Raw genomic sequence first — 11957 nt, forward strand, 5'->3', positions numbered from 1 at the left:
TCACATCGGCTTGATACTGTAATACATTTTTTTGGTCGAGATGGTGAATTTATGTCATTTTAAAATATATTTATTTTCTTTCATAAAAAAATGTGGAATAATTTAAAAATAAAAAAGAAATAAACTTTTTTTTATATATGTATTACTTTCTCCAGGCCATGTGACGACCACCTGTGGGGTGGTGGATCAGTGGTCTAAGTGGTAACACACTTGACTGTCAATCCAGTAGTCCCAGGTTCAACTCCCTGTGCAATGCTATAAATACATGCTTGTCATCCTCCAGGAGGGACGTTAAATGGTGGTCCCCTGTGACGGTGCTATACATTGGTGCACATTAAAGAACCAGGGTAGTCCTAGCCAGGATAACATTCTGTCTGTGCACTCAATCAAAGCACCTCAGCCAGTATGAAACAGAATTGAGGATTGGTGGAGACGGCCGATTGTTATGATTGACTGTGCACTATGGTCCAAAGAAACTGAAATGACTAACAATGCTATTTTAGCTATTGCTGAATGGGCTTTGCGAGTGCATGCATAGCAATAATACTTAAACACCACTTAAGCTCTGTTATTTTTACTGCCCAGATAGTTGATTGGTAGAGTGTTCACTTTGGGTGTGGAAGGTCAGGGGTTCAAACCCTGGCCATGTAGAACGCAAGAGGTCAAAATATGGTACCAGTAGCTACCTTTCCTAGCGCTGTGCATTTTAGTTCGACCCAGGAGTTTTATCAAGTGTATTGGTGCTTTACAATGAGCATGTAAAAGAACCAAGATGTCTCTTTGCAAAGATTAAGGATAATGCACCCTGATCTCTTGTATCTCACTCTGTTTCTTCTCGTCTTCCAATGTCTGGATTTGACTACAAATAGTTCTATTTCATGTAACATATGGCATTTAAAAACCATTTAAGTTGTTATAGCATCAAAGTAGGGTCAAGCCATAATGCAGCCAGCGGGTGCAGACAGACCTCAAAACTGACCTTGATAAACTAACATAAACAATGCTGTTATTTTTTTTAAGAGTTGTCATCTTAAAAATTGTCCCAAAAACAGCTGCTGTCACTTCTCATATCAGTTTGAATTTGTGTAACACCTCTTTTTTAGAGTCATTGCGTTTTTCGTGTATTCTGATTAATAAAATGGCATGTTATCTTGAGTGCACAACATATGTGCTGGGTAATTATGGATGGATGGAGGCGAGAACGAAGATGCAAACATACGAAGGCCAAGATCATCATACCAAATCATATAACCTTGGGTTTTCCGAAACATGAATAAAAAGAACAATTGGCCATGAGTTTTTGTACACTACTCTAGTCCAAGATAACCCTGCTGACAACATGAATCATTACGCCTTACACGATAGAGTCCAGATTTGGCCAAAGGTTTTGGACATGGAAACCTTGATGATGGAAGGCACGATAATGGCATAGTCTTTATGACAAATAATGTAAAGTTTTTTATATGTGGCGAATTTTAGAGATAATAATCCAAGAAAACGTGTTTTTTCATGTCTTTATATATTTTGTAGTTAAATAATTATATCATGTATATACACAAAATAACATAATCTAAAGTGGTGACAAATTCTAGAAATATCATGATAATACTTTCATTGATATTAACAATGTTACCATTGCAATAATTTCATTGTATTAAAAATGTTACCGTGGCAATGACAATAAATAAAATACAATATGCAACACATTAGGGATCAAACTAGATGTCTTAAAAAACTACTCAACAAAAATAAAGGCATTAAAAAAATACTTTAATTACAAACATGATCGCCCCATTTTATCGAAACTTCTTGTCCCTTACAACAGGACTATCTAAGCTCACTATTTTTGTTTTTCAATAATTTGCATTATATTTACGTCTTTTGAGTTATCGTTATACTTTAAATAGGAATTTTCATTTACAATAAACCATTTTTTATGTATCAAAATCCAATTAAAGTATGCATTTTGGCTAACTGAAATAAGCTACTTACGTCTTTTATGCTTAAGAAGTTTCAAGACATTGGGACTAGCTAGGCATTAAAAACTACTCAAATTTCTCAAGTATAGCAACTAAAACCTACTCAAAAGACAAAGGTAATGGTATTTAAAAAACACTCAAATTACAAAAGTATAGGCATTAAAAATCTGCTCAAGTTAAAAAAGTATAGGCAGCCATTTCAGAAATACCTTCTAAAAGGTTAGAGCATGTGTAATAATACTTATATTGTTATGGTTATGTCTTAACACAACTATACACAAACACTTTTCTTGCTTTAAGCATAAGACTTGCGGTCAATTTATGTTTCTCCGGAAGACTTTAAACAAATTACAAATATATATATACATATTTACAGAATATTGTTACAATACAACATCTATATGAATAATACAATGTTGTACAATTTATGATATTCCAAGACAGGGTAAAAACCAGAGATCAAAACTTCAACTGTTTGTAAAATAACTCTGGAAAACTGTAGCTCAGAATACCATAATGCTTCAAAATTCACGAGATCAAAATGTATACATATTTCATTCATTATTCATCAATACTTTTTGAAATATTTCAATTTCATGACCTAAATACTTTTTTCTAATTAATGATTAACATGATTATGTAAATGTTCCCAAGGAACTTAACAATTTTCCGATTATAATAATAACATAAAATGCATAAAACATCTTTATGCCAACATTAAACGACTCAAATTTGAATAAAATCAAGTTAACCGCTTCAGTCAAGCATAGAAATGACCGATATAATTAAACCTGTGCATATTCCCGCCTTTCCCCTCGACTGACCATACATCACATAAAACGCTTCAATAACACACTTGTGTTCAATTATGTCAGGAGTAGATCACTGTTGTACAAAAAAAAATACATTCAAAATATTCAGAAATTGTAATACAATAACAGGTTTATTCTGGTATTTATGCATTTTGTAGCTATACTCATTATACACAACATTTATTTTTTTACCAAACTTAGTAAAATAACAATACACTTAACACCTTTCCGAATTAGTCAGTTCTCAAATTTCAACAATTTTAAAGACAAATATAGAAAAGCATATGAATTTAATGATAAAGATGGTTATTTTATTTCACTGAATATAAGTATCACCCATGGCCGAGAGTGTAAGATAGGTTCATTCCAACCCCAGAAAGGGTGTTCATTCCAACTCTGCGCGAGGGTCGGGATGAACCTATCTTACACGAGCGGCTATGGTAGATGCTTTTTCTCCCTCACCAGTAAAAAAAAATTAAGTAAAAATGTATTTTTTGTTGGAACTCTTTTGTGCTTAGTGGATATGCCATAATTCATGGTTGTCATGAATATGCGCGCAGTGATTCAGATTATGTAAATAGTCAGATCGGTCTTTAAATAGTTCTAAGGAGAGTGAAGCATTATTTCTTGAAAGGTGCGTGAAAACTAGTTTATGGTGACATTTGAAGCGAGAAAAGAATAATTAGCGTTCTAAATATTGCCGCAAGACAAGGTTTCCATGATGCTACAGACAACATTGTCTTCAACAAGGGAGGTAATTACAATGTGGTGACCATTATAAAGGAGTTCCATATGGGCATTTTATATTCGCCGGAGGACTAGATAAGAATTTCTAGCATGGTTAAATTATTGGATCTACTTATCTGAGGTGGGAGAAAAATCTCTATCAACTACAGGAAAGCTTATAATAAACTGTGTTCTTTTGTTACATACCTATAATCTATTTGACTAAGATACAAAATTATAGTAAATAATACTTTTGATAAAGAAAACAAACTGAAATATTAGCATGACAAAACTAAAAACACATTTAAATATATATTACATGTTTTGTTTTGACATTGCAGCTCAGCCTTCTTATAAACCTGGTCGAACATTGAATTTTAAATTGATGATTCAAACAGACATTAAAAGTTAATAGAAAATACTTTTAAGTGACACACTTATTAAAACTCTATTCATACACATGAATATTATAATTATTATGTAAATTACTGTATACTACATAATGCATTAATGGAAAATAATAATTACTGACAACATTATTATACCCATGTATTAAAGCAACTGTGCACCAGATGATCAATTTGCATGAAAAAAAGAAAATTTTCGAAAACTAACATAAACTTGGTATTAATGTGTACAATGCATGTTGTTTACAATTTATTTAAGTTTAGCAGTTATTTCGTATTTTTCCATTAAAAAAGATTACCGGTACTGGGTATGTCTACCTAGTAGAATTAATTCCTTATGCGTGATTGGCTATTAAAGTCAATGTTATCACGTGATATTACCAAGTTAGGTATATAGCTTAAATATACCACTCAGTTGGAGTAAGCCTTAGTAGCACAGTGGATACAACACTGGACTGCAATTTTGGCGACACAGGTTTGAACTTGATTTTATTTTTAACATTTTGGTACTTTTTTTACAATTATGATATCAAAGCGTAACACATTCTATTAAAAAATTGTCCTGAGATTCGTTACAGAAAAAAAACTTTTTTGGTGCCAATCTGGTGTACAGTCCCTTTAATAGCTAAAAAAGCAAAAATTCTAAATTACTGGTGAATGCTAAAATATTGTGATCTACTATCCACTCATAATGTATAAAGCGTGTTTTCTGCACGTACCCTTAAAATTTAATTGTGTATCCTTCATAAGAACTATAAAACTGTTTTTGACATGTATTTGTCCTGTATAGTGTATGAAAACATTTGTATTAATTGTGGTACATCTTATATGGGTGTGAGAGAGCATCTTTAATGTAAAGCTATCAAGAGAATTTTGTAAAAAGATAACAGGCGAATAATACAATGAATGTCAATTGTTGATTACAATAGACAACCTTCAATAGAGAACATGTATTATAGTTGAAAATATATTTCACCCTACCATACATCAGTTGTATGACAGATATATCTAAACAAATTGTAAGAAGAAAAGGTTACAGTGTGTTCATTGCTTTCGTTGAGATGGTCTAGGGTAAGCTAATTTGTCTCTATTAACGTCAATTCTGAAGTATTTCCTTATCTTCTCATGTAAATATCACTGTTATCAAAGTCCACGCCCTTGGTGCAGATTTCACATGGGAGTTCAGGGAAGACAACTCCTCCAATTTTCAGCAATGAAGCATTAGTTATACTCCACAACATCTGATTCAGCAATCTCTCTGCACTGCACAAATCTGGGTCCATCAGCTGAAATCATTGATTGATAAAACATATTTAAAACCAAAGATACCCACAGAAGAATAACAAAAGCTAGTGTTCAGTTTACAGTAACTTCATGTTTATTTGGGTAACTGTCAAAACTATTGTCCCGAGGTGAAGGGGGTGACATCTGAACTGTTGCCTGAAGCCGATAGGCTGAATGTCACCTCCAACACCAAACTACCATGAAATATCGGTAAGTCTTCTTACTTGGTAAAAAGTTTATCAAAACAAAAAAGCAAATATTAACTGTTTTACAAGCTTATCCAAATCTTATTAAAAAGTGTTAAAAAAACATAAAATTTTAATGAGATGCTGTTTTGAAATAAGATTTGGAAGGTCCAATGACGTCTTAGGGTGAGAGGAAAATGGCTCATACTGTTGATTTAGGAAGAGTTCAATTCAAGACAAATTGATCATTTTTATGTAAAACAGCAAAATATTACTTATTTGTATTTATATACTGAATCAGGTACCGGTAATCAAACAAAAATCATGGAATTATTTTTGACCAGATGGGGAATGACTTGACTAGTTATAATTAAATGATGTTAAACAGAGTATGTTTATTTACGAGTACTCTATTTAAAGTATGAGTTGAGTTCATTTGTTTCGAGTAACTAACAAACCAGGATGGAAATTGAAAAATGTCATTAAATGACGTATATTGTTACAAACGAACAATATAAATGGCCGACATTTAAAGGGGCTGTAGTCCGTATGATGAAATAGCGGAAAAACAGAAATTTTTGGAAACTGACATAAACTTGGTGTCTTTTTGTACAATGCATTTAAACTTTCTATTAAACTGAAGTACCACATAGATTACTAGGTATGTCTACCTAGTAGAATTCATTCCTTATACGTGATTGGCTAGTCGATGTTATTACGTGACATTACCAAGTTAGGTATATACCGGTAGCTTAAATATTCCATCTGTTTAGGGTAAGCCTTCGTTGCACAGTGGTTACGACGCTGGACTGCAATTTTGGCGACACCAGTTTCAAACCCTGTCTCAGACTTGATTTTTAATTTACATTTTGCTATTATGACACTAAAGAGTAAACATTTTATTAAATAATTGTTCTGAAATTTGTTACAGAAAAAAACTTTTTTGGTGTCAATCTGGTATACAGTCCCTTTAAACATTCTTTGGAGATTAAAATCTAATATTGAATGCTTATAAATGTATGCTTAAAGAAATGGTGATATGACATATCATGTCATTTATGTTATCATACCTTCAAGTACAAAATGGTGTTACTTCGAGATGTTTTTCAATGGCTTGAAGAACAGTTGAAGGTAGTGTTTCCGATGGAAGAGCTCGACTGGTTTTCAGGCATCAGCTACAAGTTGGAGAATGTTATGGCCACACCTTGATGAGCTGGTCACAATCGCAGCCACTTCTCCTATCATCTCAGCATTTGATTTTCCATCTGAAATCATAGGAGGGTTTGCTTATTTTGTTCATTTCAAGAATTAAACTAACACAAAAATTACTTAAAACACAATTACGATTCTTGCACATCAACATAATTCCTCTGGCAACATGTCAACAAAATAGTATTCAAATAATTTCAACAATATTTAAGTTATGGCCAAGGTTAGTTTTCTACATGACACTAATAACCATGACACCAAGGCTAAAACAAAAGTGAATTCTTTTCAAAATCTTAAGCTAAAGTCATTTAGGGAATTATTCAGTAAGTATTACTATTAACCTACTATGGACTGCAGTGCCCCAGTGAAGATCCAGGTGGAACTTTGTATTTCCTGCTATCATTGCATTTGGAACTTCTCTGCCATTTTCAATCAAAAATAACCTTGATGTTTGCCATTCATCTGTAGAAGAAGTTTGTAAACAAATAACATAATAGTTTAAATGGATTGTAGTGTTTTAATGTGTATTTTGTACATCTACGTTTAAATTGATTAAAGTGCATAAAAATATTGCATTAAGAATTATGATTCCCATAAGAAACATCATAAAATTTAACTGCTAAATTGAAAATTTAAATTACAGTGTGATCTTATTGCAGGATAGTTAAATGTCAAGATATCTGACCTTGTAAACCGTCCATAAACATCTGAGGTTGTTTTTGATGGAAAATGGACAAGAAGCTCCTAATGGCCGTCCTAGATATCTCAATCCGCACATGTAGTCCTACAACAGATACATGCGCATGTCAATTAGAAGAAAGTTATTCAAACGTTACTACATTAAGATAATGACATTGACCTATGGTACTATACAGTGAATAAAATGTTTAAAAGTATGTTAACATAACGACATAAATCTTTTGAACTGCACTGCGCACATGTATTTCATCTCAATTTCCCTTCCCTAAATTTGCCACCAACTTCCACCAAATGCCACCCAAATCCATGGCAAATGGGTGGCACTTGGTGGAAAATGGGTGGCACTTGGTGGAATATCAAGAATTCCACCAACTGCCATGAAATTTCCACCCAACTGGAGGTGGCAGTTGGTGTAAATTTTTTTTTTCATGTGGCACTTGGTGAAAAAGTTGGACTTAGTTAATTTTTCATATGGCAGTTGGTGAAAAAATGAACTTAGTTAATTTTTTGGGTGGCATTTGGTGAAAAAAGACTTAGAAAATCTCAAGAGTTCTGTAAAATGGAACCATTACTTATCATGATGGAATAATAATAGAATTTACGACAGTTGCTGTTCATGCTGCTGTTTTAGCATCATTACATATGCTACTATTTAAAACTAACTGGTAATGTTGCTCAGGTTATACTGATGATGATTACGATGTTGGTGGTTCTATTGATGATGATTATGATGTTGGTGGTTCTATTGATGATGATTATGATGTTGGTGGTTCTATTGATAATGATTATGATGGTGGTGGTGGTGGTGGTGGTGGTAATTATGATGATTGTGGTGGTGGTGATTATGATGATTGTGGTGGTGGTGGTTGATTTTGACAATTGTGTTGTTGCTGGTAGTTCATTGTGGTGTTGGTGAATATGATTGTGGTGGTATTGGTGATTATGATGATTGTGGTGGTGGTGATAGTGATCATGATGATTGTGGTGGTGACAACAACAACAACATGTTGTTATTGATGATGATGATGATGATGATGATGATGGTGGTTGTGGTGGTGGTGGTGGTGGTGGTGGTGGTGGTGATGATGATGATGATGATGATGATGATGACGACGACAACAACAATGTGATGATGATTATCATGATCATGATAATGATGAGTTAAACTAAGTTTTCTGTGTACATGTGCTCTGTTGCTATTTCCCCAAAGGTACAGGGATCCCATTAATGTTTGATTTAAACTCGGAATGACCTCTCTGCTGGAAAATCTCCTCAAAATATTTGAATCTTCTGACAGTTACTAGTATTAATTTTGTGGAACTTTGAATAGTGAGAAAAAAAATTGTGCAGTTTTGTTTAATAAAATGGATTGATTATAAGGTAACTGTTTTTTTTATCATATTAACATCCAAAAAAGATCATGACTTATCATTTTATTTTATTTTTACACATATTAGGCTCTTTGTCTTTGTTTAAAGTTTGACTAAGAGATAAGCTTTATGCATGTACTGTCAAGTATGTTTCACTTTATTCCAAAATAATTGACAAATACTCAGTCAAGCAATGTACTAAGTTTAAAAATTATCATTCAATTTGTACAATGAAGTTGAAGATGTATAAAGAAATGTTATACACATTTTTTCCAGACAACCCCCCCCCCCCCCATAAGGATGACAATGTACTTGGACAAGATTCTAAGACCTTTTTGGTAAATATTTGAATATTACAATAACTTAAATGAAGACTGACCTCATAGTTTTATCATATTTTATTAGCTTATACTTATTTAAAAGTGCTAAGTGCTATGAAGGGTGAGATAAACAATATTAAATGCCAGTCAAGAAAAGATGAAGAAGATGTATATGATCTAAAGGGTGTGTGTGTTTTTAAGAAAAATCGTTAATGGTATTGACAAAGCCTTGGTGTAATTCATGTTGTTGGCTGCATGATTTTGAAAAAATAAAGATATTCAAGTGAATCTTGGTGTACACAAGTTTCCAAAGACATTTGTAGAACAAATTGTAGAACAAATAACATTCTTCTGTGAGGCAAACCCTATTATATAGAACAGATTTATTAAAATGATCGCTTTTTTCAGAAAGAAATATGAATAGGGGACTTCTATAGCAGAAGAAGTATAGCCAAACTTGCAGAAAACAACAACCGAATGACTGCATCACTAAAGAAAAGAAACAGGTTATTGACATTTCAATATTCAAAATACCAAAACTGGTAGTTAAATTAACTTTTTACCTGTATTGTCATTGCTAATACAACAGACAAGTGCTCTTGTAAAACATATTTGCAATGATTCAATGTATGAGGCTGAATTCTATAATTAGTTATGGTATACTTAGTATCATTTTGTTGTTATACTTCGTATTAATCTGGCTAGGCCCAAAGCTGAAGAAACTTATTTAAGAGTATGTTTTTAATGTTGTCATTTTATTTATGCATCTAATTTTAAAATATATTTTGAATAATGATAGCTAAAATGAAACCTCCAAAATAAATAATACTAAAACTGTTTTCAGGATTTCTCCAAATGTAGAAATGCAGACAGCTCTTCACCATCAACTGTGATCCTTTGTAATTGTGTGTACATATGAAACTAAATGACTGCAAAGAAATGTTTTTTGTTGTTCTTAGGTTGTTGTATGCATACTTCATAAATCCCATGATTTTATTTCCCCCAAGTGCCACGTAATTTCCACCAACTGCCACATTGGCATGGCATTTGGTGAAAAAAGATCAAAGAAACTGAACGTGGCATTTGATGGAAAATTGTTCCAATACTCCACCAACTGCCACCTTGGGGTGGCATTTGGTGAAAAATTTGCCACCAACTGCCAGGTGGCATTTGGTGGAAAACGTTCCAATACTCCACCAACTGCCACGTTGGGGTGGCATTTGGTGAAAAAATTTGCCACGTGGCATTTGGTGGAAAACGTTCCAATACTCCACCAAGTGCCACGTTGGGGTGGCATTTGGTGAAAAAAATTGCCACGTGGCATTTGGTGGAAAATGTTCCAATACTCCACCAAGTGCCACGTTGGGGTGGCATTTGGTGGAAAATGGTGAAAAATTAGATCAAAGTCCCATTTTATTCTGTTTTTCATCGTTTTACACCAAGTGCCACCCGTTCCAATACTCCACCAACTGCCACCCATTTTCCACGTCCAATTCGTGGCAAATTTAGGGAAGGGTTTAGTAGGGATGCAAACGAATATTCGAATATTCGAATATTCGATCGAACGTTTGGTATTCGAATGTCAAAATAGGTATTCGAATATTCGATGTTTTTGTTGAATTAATAAATTAATAAACTTTTTGCCTACAACTGTCATCTTCGTCTGTCTTGTTTTTACAACGATGGCCCCCTTATGCCATAGGTGTGAACTTTATGACACTATACACGCGTCATATCGGATATATCGCCGGGAACTATAAACAGTCCCCGTAATTTTGCATTTACTGGCTGTTAGACAAGTGACATAAAACACATTCCAATTATTTTGGGTACATTTATATGACCATGCCAATTAAGGGTTTAAGAGATCGGCCTTTATACCAATGTTTTGTCTTCATTGCTTATCAAGCTTGGCGATATTGCTCAAATCGCCTTGATGACATGATGACATGTGCTTTAAACTGTTTCCATGTTTTCGATATAACGCTCTTGCGTACAAAAATTAACTGTATGGTTTAACGTTTAAGGATATATGTCCTGTATTGTTGTACAATACCTAAGGCAAAAGCGACGTTAAGTCATGGTGTCGTTTTCTATAAATATATTTCGTAAATATCAATCCCAGAACGAGGCTGCAAGTCCCACGTTGGCACATATCGTCATTTAACCGGGACAAACGCAATTCCCTGATCTTATATTGCATTGTTTACAAAAATGAACGCAGAGGTTTTTTTTTTTTCAAAGATATATCGCTTTTTCTTGGGATATATTTTGAAAATGGGGAAATTCAGAGGCTAATTTGTGGAACAATAATGGTCCGTCGCGTGTACCGAATACGACCAGGAAGGGTAACAGGGCCCCCACTATTACGTTAGTGAATAATAATAGTTTACTACAATTCTTAAAGGTTCATTTTGGTGTTCGAATATTCGAATATTCGATCGAAAGAATTACCGAATATTCGAATATCACTTTTGCCATTCGTTTGCATCCCTACAATTTAGGAACAACTGGAAGGAAGTAAAAAATTGACTCAAAGTAAATGAAAAGTTGAAAAAAACCAAGTCTATTTACACAGTTGAATGAACTCAGTTTTTAAGATCTACAATGTACCTGAGCCTTATGCATATACTCCAAAAGGCAGCCAATTTCCAGGCATCACATTTCTGTGGAGCTTGAAAAATGTTGGACCAGTCTGCTGGGCATGATGGGGGAAAAAGAACTGCTGGGTCAAGTCCCAAACTGTAATGGAGTGTGTGGAATTTAAAAATGAATTATGCATTAAAAATTTACCTTTTCCATATTCACAAACAACAGATGATGCATTATGATATTCTTAAAAAAAATCAGTCTTTAAAGGCAACGGTCGAGGTCAGACATAAAACATACTACAGAAAATGGTAGACCATCATCATCATCATCATCATCAGCAGCAGCAGCAGCAGCACCATCAGCATCAGGCATTG

The 11957-nt window shown here is 33.7% G+C and overlaps 1 long non-coding RNA gene across 1 annotated transcript; it reads left to right on the forward strand.

Annotated features, from left to right (window-relative positions):
- The first annotated feature begins 8943 nt into the window (after positions 1–8943).
- On the forward strand, positions 8944–9888 carry LOC128245711 (uncharacterized). Its single transcript, XR_008263225.1, has 3 exons — positions 8944–9009; positions 9400–9497; positions 9836–9888. It is a non-coding gene; the product is annotated as an uncharacterized LOC128245711 (long non-coding RNA).
- Positions 9889–11957: the final 2069 nt, after the last annotated feature.

Source organism: Mya arenaria, chromosome 9 (assembly GCF_026914265.1).
Source record: "Mya arenaria isolate MELC-2E11 chromosome 9, ASM2691426v1".
In the NCBI taxonomy this organism is placed as follows: domain Eukaryota; kingdom Metazoa; phylum Mollusca; class Bivalvia; order Myida; family Myidae; genus Mya; species Mya arenaria.